This window comes from Miniopterus natalensis, chromosome 12, assembly GCF_054644295.1.
Source record: "Miniopterus natalensis isolate mMinNat1 chromosome 12, mMinNat1.hap1, whole genome shotgun sequence".
NCBI classification, from domain to species: Eukaryota; Metazoa; Chordata; class Mammalia; order Chiroptera; family Miniopteridae; genus Miniopterus; species Miniopterus natalensis.
Window position 1 is genome coordinate 22,702,152 of NC_142092.1, and position 15,067 is coordinate 22,717,218.

Consider the following 15,067-nt stretch of genomic DNA (forward strand, 5'->3'; position numbering starts at 1 on the left):
CACTCGACAGTGACATTTAAAGACATTAAAACAGCAAAGTGCCCAATGAGAGGTGTTGTGAAGGGAGTTCTTGTTACTGAGCAGAACACAATCCTTTGTTTGTATCTGTGGGTTTACTTGTCTCCATAGTAGCACCTGCAGCAGCGGAGAACAGGTGGGTTGACTTTTCTGTTGAATATGCACTCTTATTATCTTGTAAATTAAGTTCTTGCCCCAGTTGGCTGTTTGAGACCAAGGGCAGAAGAACTGGAACCAAACCGGAGTGAGTATCCAAAGAAAACATAATCAAAGAAAAGCAGAATAAATTTTGTTTAAAAATCCCTTTGTCCAAGTGAAAAGAGTAACAGAATGTTATTGGGGGTGTTTCTATTGCATCTTGTTCTTGATTCGTTTATGTAAATTAAAAATAATCTACTAATACCTAAGGATTAATCCTGTTAAAATTTAAATGGCTGCTCAAACTTTTAGTAAGTTAATAAACCTCTGGTGCCAGCTCAGCTTTTAGGGGTTATCATGAGAACAGTAAACATGGGGAATTGGTTGAAGTAAATCTATTAAACTTGAAAATGTTTGTTTTTTGACTTCCTGCCATTAGTGTCCACATCCCTACGTCAGCCTAAAAGGTTTTTCTTCATTCATTCAGCAATTATTAACTGGAGGTTTCCCAAATGCAAGATTAAATATTTGCTGAGTGCTAATAATGGAGTAAGCATTGCACTCATCTTGCTTATAAATTTAAAACAGGTCAAAAGAAATTTGACTGCTGGCTTCACAAATGTATGCTTAGTCAATTTGGGACTTTCCCTAATAAAAGTGACTCATGAATCCTTAACTTGGTTTGTCAAAGGGTGTAAAACAATGTTGGCTATTTGGGGACAACTTCTCTATAACTTACCTTTCCTTTCTTTCTTGTGAGGAAAAAGTGTCCTTCATCATTATCCAATACTGTCTTTATAGTAGCTCTTTAAAAGTGGGTTTATGTTATGCAAGACTAAGCTCCATCTCATGTGATAACCAAGCTGCTTTCTTGGGAAGGAATGCAAGAGCAACCCAAGGACATGGACAATGGTGGGGAGAGTGACTGGGGAGGGGGAAGGAACCGGGGGGAATGGGTCATTGGGGAGAAAAAGGGACATCTGTAATACTTTAAACAAAAATAAAAATTAAAAAAAAAAAAGAGCATGACAGAGTGGGGATGAGTGCTGTGATTGTGGGCACAGGGAGGGGCAGCCATGTATTTGCTGATCCTAGTCTGTATCATATATATATTTTTCAGTTTCCCTTTGAAGTTACTGCATAATGTTATAATATTTGGTTCTAATCTAAATGATATCACATGCAGGGACACAGATTTTCCATCCTAAATAATTTGACTGGCTAATAGGGATTTTCCATATATATATGTAAATCAGTTATTTGAAGCTCTGGCTGCACATTAGAGTCATCTGTAGAACTTAAGCATTTCTAATTGTCTGGACCTCACTTCAGACCAGAATCTCTGGAGTGGAGCCAGACATCTGTACAGTGGTATCTCAGTTTTTGAACATCTCCGTTGACGAAAATTTCGGTTCACTAACACCATAAACCTGAAACTAAATGCTTTGGTTTTTGAACACGCCTGGGAAGTCGAACATGCCACAGGGCTTCTGCTGAGTGCAAGATCCCAAGGCCTAGCTGTTGGCTGTTGATCCCTCAGTTTTCGAATGTTTCAGAACTCGAATGGTCTTCTGGAGTGGATTAAATTTGAAACCGAGGTACCACTGTATTTTAAAAGCACTTCCCAGGCGATTCTTTTTGTGGCCAGGGAAGCAAAGCACTGAGTTACATCCTGTTTGCATCTTGTCATTATCCAATGCAGAAGTAATTTTTCTTAGTCAGTTGCATCCAAGACATGATAGTTGTTAGACATGAGCAGAGCAAGGATGATGGGCCAGGGATAGAGACTTCCAGGGCAAAAAGCCCCAGATGCCTAGCAAGGGGCAAAACTGGGAAAACAAGAACCTTGCCCTCAGGATAACCTATCGTCCCCTAGCCTATCACTGGTCATGCAGTTTCAACACCCTGAGCCTTTCCTCCCTAAAGATAACATCTAGACCTCACTTGTATTTCAGCTGTAGACCCAGAAAAGCGGCAAAACCAGACAAGGATCAGCTACATTGACTAATGACGCCCTGCCCTGGCCCCAGCCAGTCAGTGGACACCATGACCCTGAGAGAGCACATCTGGAAAGCTGATGAGTATTCTATTGAGACCCTTCCCTGCGACCTCCCCTAAGACTTCCACCTGCAAGAAAGAGATAAATATGCTCAGGACGAAGGACCTAGCACATGCTCCCCGCTAGGAGAGCACACCAGCACCATCTCCTTCCCCCTTCTTCCCTCCAAGGGGATCCCATGAGACTTGCAGCCACGGGAGCAATGGGCAGCAGCAGCTCATCCCAGGATTACCCTCTGAACCTGTCTTCAAGGCCCTCTTCTCTCTCTCTGACTTTTCAGTGAGTCAAAGCAACCCAGCCTAGGCTCTCCTGTTACTTCTTCCATGCACCTTCCTTGTTTCACTGTCCCAAGTATATTTTTGCTGCCTTCATGGACTCAATACCCTTTAACTCAGTGCTGTGTAGCCCTTCCCTTTGGATATCCCCACCCCCATCCCCTTTTCATTAAGTAAATTCAATTTTTCTTGATTCACCATCTGAGATGTCTATTTAGCCTGCCCGTGCACAATGGACCTTAACCTTTCAACAGTGGAGCACATCAAGGAGCTCTTGTTACCAATGAAATTTAGCTGCTTCACCAGCTGTGACTGCCGCATAGCAATCAGAGAAAATGACGAAGGTCAGCATCTGTATGTTTGGTATCTTTGGTGAAAAAGAAGTTAAGCTGAGAGATTAACCAAAGAATTTATATGCATATATGCACAACCCATGGACACAGACAATAGTGAGGTAGGCTTGGGGGTGAGGTGCATGGTGGAAGGGATCAATGGGGGGAAAGGGGGACATCTGTAATACTTTCCACAATAAAGTTAAGTGAAAAAATAAAAAGTTAAGCTGAAATTAGAGGAGAGTTTCAATCTATCAAATTTACCACTGATAATATTTTCATGTCCCTGCTACATGCTCATCACTGCCTGCGACTCTGAGGGAAAAGAAGCAGTAGAGATGTGGCCTTTGTGCTCAGGGAGGAAAGGCAAAGGGGAGCAGACGAATGGTGGCAGGTATTCCTATGCCCTAGGCATAATGCTAGGTACTGTCTCTGTCATTTCATGATCACCTGGTAAATTAAATGTGACTATCATCACTGTACACCTAAGAAAACAGATTCTCTTAATTCCTTATTCCACAAAACCAGAACATCAATTATTTTTATCTCCTTTCTTGAAGATTAAATGAGTTAATACATATTAAGCTTTTAGCATCACTGGAACATACTAAGAACTCAATAAATGTTAACAATTATTGTTATTGCTTAATGTCTCAACACTAGCAAGTGGCAAGAGAGAGAGGATTAGAACCCAAGGCCATCTGATTCCAGAACCCATGCACTTTCCTCTCTGCCTTGCAGCCCACGTGGGGATTTAAGAATAACACCATGAAACTGCCATATGGAGTTGCAGTAGAGAGATGTAACACATATGATGTATCAAAGGGAGGCAGAGGAAAGAGCATGAGATCTGCACATTCATACTCAGGGAAGGAAGCCATTGAGTGTGGGGCACAGAATGTAGAAATTAAAAACCTGGAGGTTTGGGTGGTGGCCACTGCTGGGCTTTGGCTTCTGGTCTGTGGAGGATGAGGTCCTGCAGGGCTTCCTAGAACCCAGCACCCCCTCCCCCTCGGAGACCCAGATTCAGGCCATTAAGTATGTGGGGGTGGGAGACGGAGCTGTAGGTAAAACTTGCCTTCTTAGTGACACAAACCAATGCATTTTCTGAAGAAGAAATCCCCACTTTCTTTGACAACTATTCTTCCAATGTTATGGTAGAACGAAAACCAGTGAATCTGGGCTTATGGATACAGCTGGACAAGAAGATGTCAGGGGGAAGACTTTCTTTTTTCCTTCTAGTTCCTTTCAGCTAGTCTAATAATCAAATATAGTGATGTTACCAGAAAAGAGACCTGCCCTGAGTGGGTCTGCCTAGGGCCAGCCAGCAGTGTGTGGGTTCTTGACTTTGTGCAGGAAAAGTTTCACAACACAAGTCCAGGTAACTTTTAGAGGAAGCTTATTAAATCTGGGGACAGTGAAACAAAGGAAGGGCTGGGAAAATGAACCTAGGCTGCTCTGCTTTGGCTCTCTCAGAAGTCAAAGAAAAGGGGGCCTTGTAGACAGGTTCAGGGGGTTTGCCCAGGATGAACTGCTGCTGCCCATTGCTGCCCTGGTTGCAAGACTTGTGAGGTCCCTTAGAGTTTAGGAGATGCAGCCCTGTGGGGGCAGAAGGAGGAGGGCGAAGGTGAGTACACTCTGGACCTTCCTTTTTTTTGGTGGGCCTTGCCTTATTTTTAAAATTTTAAAATATGTTTCTCTTGATTTCAGAGAGAGGAAGGGAGAGGGAAAGAGAGAGAAAGATACATCAATGATGAGAGAGAATCATTGATCGGCTGCTTCCTGCATGTCCCCTACTGGAAGATGGAGCTCAAAACCCCTGCTTGTGCCTTGACTGGGAATGGATCTATGGCCTCCTGGTTCATGGGTCGACGCTCAACCACTAAGGCATGCCGGCCAGACTGGACCTTCTTTTTGAGGATTTTTAAAGGCTGGATGTTTAGGGGAGGTTTTAGGGGAGGCTCTCAATAAAATATTCATCAGCTTTATGTTGAGTAACCAAAATGAGATTTATTCTCTTACTTTCATCTATCCTTGGTGTGGTTGGCAAATGGCACTAAATGGATTTCTGCTACCTGTCTCCCTGAGTAGGTGATTTAAGATATTTACTCTGTGGTTGGGGAGAAGTGCAAACCATTTACTCTTAAGTGTCCCTGGTTTAGGGAAGATAGGATTTACTAGGTGGCTGAAAATTGCTCTTTAACTATTTGTCACAGTTTTCCTATTCTGCTTGTCTTTTCTTACTGGCCTGTCTCAATGAGACAGATTAACAAGAGAAAAAAGCAAATTTAATTATTATGTATGTATGGGAACCACCACCCCCCCCCCCCACATCTGTCTGTGAAAACTTCAAACCTGTAGAGAATTTTTTTAAGAGTTTATTTGAGCCAAAGTGATCATATTCTGGGAAGCAAGATCTCAACCGCTCCAGAGAATGACAGCTTAGCAGCTTCTTTTATACATTTGGAAGTAAGGAGGGAATGTGAAGAAGAAGAGGTGAAGGTGGGAGAAAACAAGGTACAGGAGAATTAGCAAGATTATGTGTTCCCTTGAGGGTGGTTATGCCTCCGAGGGGATCTCAAAAAAGAGAATTATTCTGGCATTTCAAAGGTGTGTTAACCTAGATGCTCAAGAACAGTAGTTAGGACTTGCTTAAGGAAAAGATAAATCTTTTTATGGGCCTGGGGCAAGACTATTCACCGTGACAGGCCCAGTTAGGAATTTATTATCAGATCACCCTGTGAGGTTACTTTAGGTTAGATTTATTACAAGCTTGAGGCCCTTTTTTACCCACACAGGAGAGTCAGAGGCCCTACATACATGAAAGATTAGAAACAGAAAGTTCAAATGATGTATTTAAGGCATTCTGAGCTAAGGATGAGGTAAGGTGCCTGAGGCTTCCGAGGGAAGGAGGGTCACTGTAAGAGAAAAGAGGAGCAGATGTTCAGTAATTAGGTGCTTGAGCTGCCCTATTTAAGGTGATAAAAAGCTGGTGTGGCTCCGTTGGCTGGGTGTTGTCCAGTGCACCAGTAGCTCACGGTTCGATTCCCGGTCAGGGCACGTACCTGGATTGTGGGCTGGATCCTCAGTGGGGGCCATGTAGGAGGCAGCCAATGGATGTTTCTATCTCTCCCTCTCCTTTCCTCTCTCTGAAATAAATAAAAACATATTTTATTTAAAAACAAAGTAAAAAGAAAAGTTTTCTCTGGTAATCACTCTTATTTTGGGTAAGGCCTAAAATTTAAATTCTTTAAGGGAGAGGTAAAAGTTTCTTGTGAGCCCCCAGGATCTGAATTGCCTTTAGGTCAAAATAATTCACATGCCAAAGTGGCACATCTTGGGGAGGTGTGTTCTAAACCCCTTCAAAGATGGTGACAGATTACACCCCCATCCTATCTGCAAACAGATATGTTCTTAGTTTGCTTTTCTTTTGCAAGTCCTGAATCTTTTGAAAATGTGCATGCAAAGTGGTACCTGAAGTGCAACACCATTGTCCCAACGCTCCTATCATCCTAGTGGGAAGTGAACTTGATCTTAGTGATGACAGACATGACTGAGAAACTGAAGGAGAAGAGGCTGACTGCCATCACCTGTCCTCAAGGTTTAGCCATGGCTGAGGTCTGTGCTGTAAAATAACTGGAGTGCTAGGCTCTCACACAGCAAGGCCTCTAGATGGTGTTTGATCAAGCTTTTCCAGCAGTTCTCTCCCACCTCCTGTCAAAAAGAGAAAGAGAGAAGGCCTGCTGTTGTAAATGTCTGATCCCCTCCTTCCTTGCCCTGTCTCCCTTGGAACCTTTGTATAAAACCAAGGATCCTTATGACTTAATTAAATTGAGCTTTATTTTTTTTTAATCCTCACCTGAGGATATTTTTTCCATTGCTTTTTCAGAGAGAGTAGAAGGGAGACACACACACACACACACACACACACACACTGGTTGCCTCCTGCATGTGCTGGGGATTAGCCTGCAACCGAGGTACATGCCCTTGGCTGGTATCGAGCCTGGGACCCTTCAGTCTGGGGGCCAATGCTCTAACTACTGAGACAAACCAGCTAGGGCAGATTAAATTGAGTTTTAAATCCTAGCTCTAGCAATCATCTCTCTCTCTCCTTCCCTTAGAGATCTGGCCTTTCCCCTGGATTATCAGCAACTCCTTGAGGCAACAAAGTCAGTAGCCTGGACCTGACTAATGGTCACGCAGTTGGGACCTCTGGTAGGCTAAAGATAACATCTACAGAAGTATATTTCAGCTCCTGAGCCCTAGGGTGGAACCACCCTCTGGCTACTTTCCCATGAAATCAGACAGAGGGACACTGGAACAGATTTCAGAACTGTCCTCAGACCTGAAGAAATAATTTATGACCCTTACATCACCTCCAACCAGTCAGCTCCCACCACCACCCCAAACCCCTAACCCACAGTTAGTGACCTTCCTCACCCCTTTCCCTTGTCACACATATTCATCAACAAACACAAAAACACACAAACGTGGCAGCTCAGATGGAAGTTTCATTATATATGCCAACTTCAAAAATATAAGTGACTTTTGCTTCTCTACAAGACAGAGTAACAGGTCTCAGATTTATCCATCTACCTGAAATGACTAAAAAGTAGTGTGTGTAACAACTGTGTATGAAACCAATGGTCTTCAGACATTGTCCAGCAAGCAGTGCAAGATAGTGGTCCCTAAGAGCCAGGAAACAAACCAAGCCCTGTAACTGCCCAAGCTTACTACCAGGAAAGAGCTTCCAGGCTGCAACAGGGTGAGGGAAATGAGATGAAGCCCAATGGTCTCCCTGAATTGAGGAGACAGGCTAAAGCATAGGGAGGCCAAGGTAACTAGGGCTTATGGGACAGAGTACTGGCGAGGAGAGACTTACAGAAAGAGAGAAATCTGGACATCTGCAGAAGAACCTCCAGTCCTCAGCTAATTAATCATTAGCACATTAGTAATTAGAAGGAACATTCTGGGCGATCACACGGTCGTGGTAATAGTTCATGTTACACCAGGCAGAGCAGAAGATCTCATAACTCATAGGACATCAAGCAGGGTACTCAGGAGGGAATTGCCTCAGAAGTGGGGCAAAATTTGCCCTTCACTAAATGCTGCTCTGGTCCTGCTGAACAAAATTTAAAAGAAAGACCATAGCATACCAACGTTTCCAAATAACATAATTGTGTCCCTGGACAAAGTTCAACAATATTTATAGGAGTACTAAAGTATATAGCGCTCAAGATTAAATACACAGCATCTGGCATTCAACGAAAATTATCAGGCATACAAAGAACTGGGAAAAAATGAGAAGAAAAAAAATCAATTAATAAAAACAGAGCCAGAAATTACATATATGATTTTAATAAGCAAGGACATTAAAACAGTTATTATGTGAAGAACCCTAGGCAGCTGCTATGGTCTGAATGTTAGTGTCACCTCCACATTCGTATGTTGAAATCCTATTGCCCAATGTGATGGTATTTGAAGGTACCCTTTGGGAGGTGCTTAAGTCATAAAGGTGGAGCCCTCACAATGGGATTAGTGCTCTTAGTGAAGAGAAATTTGCAACCCTAAAGAAGGCCCTCACCTAACTGTGCTGGCACCCTGATCTCAGACTTCCAGCCTCTATAACTGCGGGAAATAAACTTCTGTTGTTTATAAGCCACCTGTTCACGGTATTTTGTTATAGCAGCCTGAACAGACTAGTAAGACAGCAGCCTTTGGGTATCTTTGACTTTAATTCTCTCACACTGCTAAAGCATCTGCCTGGATTTAGTCTTCCTACTTCAGCTGGCCAATGATTTCAAACTATTACGTAAAATCGTCTAGAAGTTACTGTCACTGTGGAGTGTCAGTCTTAGGCAGGTGTTGGAGAAACTTTCTTGCCTTCACTTATGATGTCAACATAGAAAACCCCCCCTCCAGGTTTTGTCATGATCACATTCCCATCCCTACCTTTTGCCTGAAGAACCACAGGCCCTACAGTGCTTGATATCTGGAGCCCTGAGCTTCCTCTCCCCAACCTTGCCATGCTCTGGGAAGTCCATCCAGCATCATTTGGCTGAGCCAATGTCTCCACTTCAGCGTCCTGCCTTTCCCACCCTCATAAGTGCCCCTGAAGCCTCTACCTCATGCCCAGTTGCCTGTTTCCAAGGAAAGAAGCCCCTACATCAACTTCATATTTTTTAGGTCTCTGGGAATGTAATGCTCTTTATAACATGTGAGCCTGGTACTTGACTTTCAAGCACTCAACTTAGAAACACATTTCTAAGAACATGTTAGGAACAAAAGTAGAGACTCCCTGGGCCAGAAATGACAAAAACTACCCAAGGGTAGCATAGAAAGGAACACATTGTGTATTCGTACATCTAGAGGAATCATCCCTTAATATATCAGGAAAAAACCAACCTGGCTTTAGAAAAAATAATCCCTGAACATTATTTGTAATGTTTACTGCCACTCCAATTTATATTCCTAAGTAAGGTTTGAAATGAACAAGGTATGACCAGAAGATTAGCTCCAATTAAGTATTTTGATCATCCCTCTGACCAATACACTCACAAAATACCAACATATTTGCAAAATCGTAGCCAGGAAACATGAATGCCATACACGCACTACATACATTTACACATTCCTCCTTCATTTTGCTGTTCTGATTTCCACATAGCCTTGTGGGTAGAGTTTGTAGTGATTGCAGAAGAAGCATTGCTCTGAGCAATCTCTTGAAAAAAAGAAAAAATTCGTACAATCACCACCCTAAAGGAGTAGGAGTTTGGCTGCTGATTCAGATTCAGTCACCCTGCCTGAACAAAGGGCTCAGTGCTCATTATAAATGGCAAGGCAGTACATTTTGTCTGCATGGAGAAGACCTAAGCCTCCTGCAAGAATCCCAGTAGAAGCAGCTATCATTTTTACACACACATCTGGCCAGGTGTAGTAGCTAATGTGGCAGGTATGGTGGCAGGTGAAGGAGTGAAGCTCAGTCCTTCACCTAAAGGCCTTTGTAAAATCTAAGAGGCAGAAGAGGAAGGGAGAAGGCCCAGTGGACTCTCCCCTAAACGTGTGCTTGGGGTATGGATACGGCCTATGAATCATTTTAATGTAGTTTGAGTTGGAGCCATAGAAACGGTAGCATAAAGGATTTCAGTGTAAAGATAAGGCAACCAGGCCAACGTGGAAGTTTGTCACAAGTCACAGTGGGCTCCCAGGTGGAGCAGTGACATTCTTCCTAATAGCTAACTGAAAATAAAGAAGAAAATGAAAATTCTTTTAAATCCTACCACCCACAGATGAATTGACCTTGCTATTTAATAAATCTTTTATCAATTAAATTAACAGCAGATATCCTTGACTGTGGTGATTGAGCAAACTCTCCAAAGGAAGATAAAATTACATGACATAACACATAAAAATTATTTTTTGGTTGTATGCAATATGTACTTAATAAGCATTTGCTCTCTCCACCCCCATTCTCTTAAATGAATTATTGTTCTCTGATTAGGTAAATGTGATGTTCAGTAAGACTTTAAACTACAAAACTCTTTGGGGGAAAAAAGTCTTCAAGATCCAGGGCTAGGAAAAGTTTTCCTAGATGATCCATGATAGGAACATTGATCAATTTGAACTCATCAAAATTCATGTTCTGCCCGGCCAGCATGGCACAGCGGTTGAGCATCCACCTAGGATCCAGGAAATCGCAGTTTGATTCCTGGTCAGGGCACATGCCGGGTTGCAGACTTGATCACCAGTAGAGGGTGTGCAGGAGGCAGCCGATGAATGACTCTCTCATCATTGATGTTTCTGTCTCTTTCCCTCCCCCTTTCTCTTTCTGAAATCAATAAAGACATATTTAAAAAAATTAATGTTCTGTGTAAGTTCATGAGAAGAGAATAAAGAGACAAGCCATAGAATAGGAAATATTGTATGCAAACCTCATATCCAACAAAGGACACGTATCTAGAACGTCCTCAGAGCCCAAAAGTAAAGATACAAACAACTCAATTAGAAAATGGGGAAAGGCATGATTGGATGTTTCACCAAATAGGAAATATATGGGGCAAATAAGCCCATGAAAAGATGTTCAACATCATTAGCCATCAGCAGAATGCAAATAAAAATTGCAATGAGTTATGACTGTATACCTGTCAGAATGGCTAAAATAAAAAATGTCATTCCAATGCTGGTGAGGGTGTGGAGGACCTATAAAGTGGAAATATAAAGTGACACAGATATAATTTCTTATAAAACTAAACATCCAATTACCACAGGACTCAGCCATTGCACCCTTGGGCATTTGACCCAGATAAATGATAAACTATGTTTATACAAAACCTGTATACAAATGTTCAGAGTAGCTTTATCTGTGACTACCAGAACTGGACACAACCCAGATATCCTTCAACAGATGAGTGGCTAAACAAACCGTGTTGCACATATTCCCTGGAATACTATTTAACAACAACAGAACAATGGATTGACACATGCCATAACTTGGTTGAATCATGAGGGGAAAAAATCAATCCTTATGTTGAATGAAAAAAATCAATCCTCTAAAATTACATACTGTATAATCTCACTTATATAACATTTTTGAAATGAGAAGATTTTAGAAATGGAAGACAGATGAACGGTTGTCAGGGGTTAGGGATGAGGGAGGGCTGGGGCAATGTGGCATGGGGGGAAGGTGGGTGTAGTTATAAAATGGCAACATGAGGTATCCTTGTAGTGCCAGGACTGTCCACAAACCTACACATGTGATAACCTTGCATAGAACAAAACACACACACACAAATAAAACAAAAAATCAGAATAAGAGAAATGAATTGTACAAATGCCAATACCTGGATGTGATTTAATACTATAGTTTTGTAAAATGTTACCATTGAGGGAAGCTGGGTAAAGTGTACATAAGATCTCCATTTTAAATAAAAAGGAGTGGATAGTGAGAACATTACTGGAAAGAGCCATGGTCTGAGGCTATTAGTATCAGGAAAAAACTCCAAATTTTATATTACAGCATTTTGCACTCTATGATGTGGACCTGACTTATATTTTTAGGCAGACTTCCATGACATACCTAGGCAATCCCAGCACTGCAGTCCCTTTGAACTCCTTGCCATTTTCCAAAATGCTTAGTGTATTCCAGTGTAATTGGGAGGGTGTATGGCTCAGGGCACTGGTCCCCCACCTTGGCTGTGTGTCAGATTCTTTCACTTGTGTCACCGAGTACAGTGTAGGGGACCACGGTGTTTGTTTGGGCCATGTAGTCACCCATGAACTTGAAGTTCTCACCCTTAATTCTAGTAGCTTACCAAAGTATTTTCCCAAACAAAGAATGTTCTCTCCAATTCTAGTGTCAGTAATTAAAATGAAAAAAAAGTCACCCTTTTTGGGGGTCTTCTTTTCTCATAGTTTCCCTGCCTGGCATTTCCTGACCCCCTCTCTGCCCCTCCCTCTTCTTCTCCTAAAGCTACTTCCTTGGTAAAGATTTCTTGTCCTTTCAGCTGGATGAAATTGCTTCCTTCTTGGAAACCCCCTCTGAGCCCTTTTGTTTCCATCTCTCTGTTACATTTAGGTTATTCATATACCAGCTTTATGTTGCCATTCGGTTTGAACACCTTGGGGTCAGGGTCCGCCATCCGTTAGCCCCTCACACTGCTGGGTGCTGTGGAGACAGACATCAGTGTCATGCAGCCTAAGCCCCAGAAGCCCTCAGAACCTGGTGTAGGAGACGGCTTTTCAATAAATCCCTTTATTCTTCAAAACTGTGTCCTATTTCAATTTCTCCTGAGGGCCTGTCGCAGCAAGAAACAGACTCAATCTGCAGGCGTTGACTCTTCACACATTACTTTGTGCCTTTTCCTGCTTCACTCGAGTTGCTGAAGCCAGAACCCCCAGAGGAGCGGCTCCCCGGGAGAGGAGAAGGTAGAACAGCTGATGGGGGGCCTCGCACCCTCTTGGAAGAGAGCGAGTCTCCAAGGCTTTGATGCATGGAGCAAAAGACTAAAAGAAAATATAAACATGCACATTTGTGTGCACATGCACATGCACAGCCCAGCAACAGGAAAGGAAAGAAAACCACATATATTGTTGAACTTGTTTCCTTTTAGATTTCACATTCGGTAACATTTTGCTAATAATGTAAAAGTAATGCAGAGTCACAAAGCTTTGGCTAGTTTTAGAAGCCTACTACACACGGGCATGAAGGGTCATGGGAGTAGTGTATAGCTAAAAGCTTACTGTTTTGAACCTTACCAGGCACTCAGAAGGAAGATGGTCCTTTCATGGTAAGGCAAGCCTAGTAGATTTTTTATCTTATCATTGGGACTTTTGACAAGATTCCTTAATTGGCTACATATTTGGTCACAATTGCAAATCCATATGGATTATATTCATGTGTATAGCATGTATTATTTACCTATCCTGTGCCCATTAAGTCTTCTTCTGGTAGCAGTACCTGGTTTTCCCAGGGAAACTCCATGAGCCGCCCTCCCTCACCCCCATCCCCACCCCCAAAATCAGGGCTCAGCACATGACCCAGAGCAGCCAATTAGGATATTGTATTCCTCTGGTCACTGTGCCGCTTCCGTGGTAGGTATGTGACTCCATTTGGTCCAATTAGAGTGAAAGCCAGGACTTTCGCCAGAACCACTGGTAGAGAATCACTCTTTACGCTGAGGTTGCTGAGAGAAAACAGTGTGGTCCTGGAACTGCTGGCAGCCATTTTTCCAATAAAAGAGCAGGCTTTGCCCGAAAACATTGTTATTATACACACATACACACACACACTTAAAAAACAGAAACACGAAAAAGAGCTGAGCCATGGAAAGAGCAAGCCTGAGTTCCTTTTTTCTTCTGTTTTTAAAGGCTGAGTTCTTGATACTTAGCTTAAGCCTCTGTATCTAGCATGCACAGTGCTTGCTCCACCCTTGGAGTTTTAATTTATGGAGGTTAATAAATTTCCTATTTTGCTTAAACCAACCTATTTTGCTTAAGCCAAATAGAAATTCCTTTGTCCCCATATAAGTAGAACTTTTGGTGTCTGCTGGTCCGTCTATTTCAGGAAATCTTACATGCATTAGGGCAAATCACTAGGTTTTCCAGAGGGCTCAGAGAACCAACTCAGAGACTTCACCACCAGAAACAATGCCCGTTGTCATGACACAGGCTGTCCCATTGCGACAGGCACTGCAGCTGGGGTGGCCAATGCCCGTGCCGCTGGATGGACACCTACCACCATCACGAGGACTGTTGCTACAGCTGCTTCTGGAAATGGCCTGCAGCCTGCTGGTTCGTGTACAAGCTTTGAATTCATTGGTGGGGCCTAGGTCATAGTTTGCATTCCAGCTACAAGGGAGTCGGAGGAAGCAAGCCTGGCATGTTCAGCTTTTCAAGCTGGAGGTAAATTTTGCCTTATAGATGGGAGTTCTCTGAATAGTCAGAGTTTTAGATGCTGGGTAGCTAAAAACAACGCCAGACATCCCCTCCAGTGACTCATGCCTTCACCTGGTGATCTCCAAATTGCAGAGCTTCATTACAGGATTGAAGATAAATCTTTGTAGGCCTTGAAGTTTGTCATTCAGAGAAATGGGTGACAGTGAGAAAAAGACATTTATTGAGCACTTACTGCAGGCACGTAGCTAGCTATTGGGTGTCTGTCTAGCGGTGAAGGAGAAATCATCCGTCTTCTAGAGCTCAGAGGCCAATACCTGAGGCAAAATTTACATAGGTGATTTCAAAAGAAGTTTTTGTATTACAGTTTCACAGTTTCAAATGGTGAAAATAGCTATACAGTCAATCCTCATTATTTATGGATTTGGTCTTTTGAATTCACCTACTTGCTAAAATTTATTGTCACCCCCAAATCAATACTTGTGGCTTTCAAGGTTTCTCCTGTGCTCCTTGGAGCCAGCATCACTATTCTGCTGGTTCCCTTATTAGAGAATTAAATAGATTTTTAGCATGTGTTCATGATACATTCGCATTAGAGTCATGTTTTTAACTTTCTGACATTCTAAAATTACAATTTTAGAATTTTAATGTTGTATGATCTAAATCATAGTGTATGATGTCGTGGAAAATTTGAGTCATCCGTCGCTTACGTTCCCAGCTGAGGTCAAACCAGGCAATGCTCTGCCTTCTTGTTCCACTGTTACGCTGTAACCAGTGTCCTTTCTTAGCCTATTGAGTGCAGTGCTTTTCACATTTCTGTGCTTTTTGTTGGTGAGTTTACTGCCTGAAATGGC

General features: G+C 42.5%; 1 pseudogene; it reads left to right on the plus strand.

The window, feature by feature from the left end:
• Positions 1 to 2,722: 2,722 nt before the first annotated feature.
• Positions 2,723 to 6,701, plus strand: LOC107538371 (ras-related C3 botulinum toxin substrate 1 pseudogene; annotated as a pseudogene).
• The last annotated feature ends 8,366 nt before the right edge of the window (positions 6,702 to 15,067 follow it).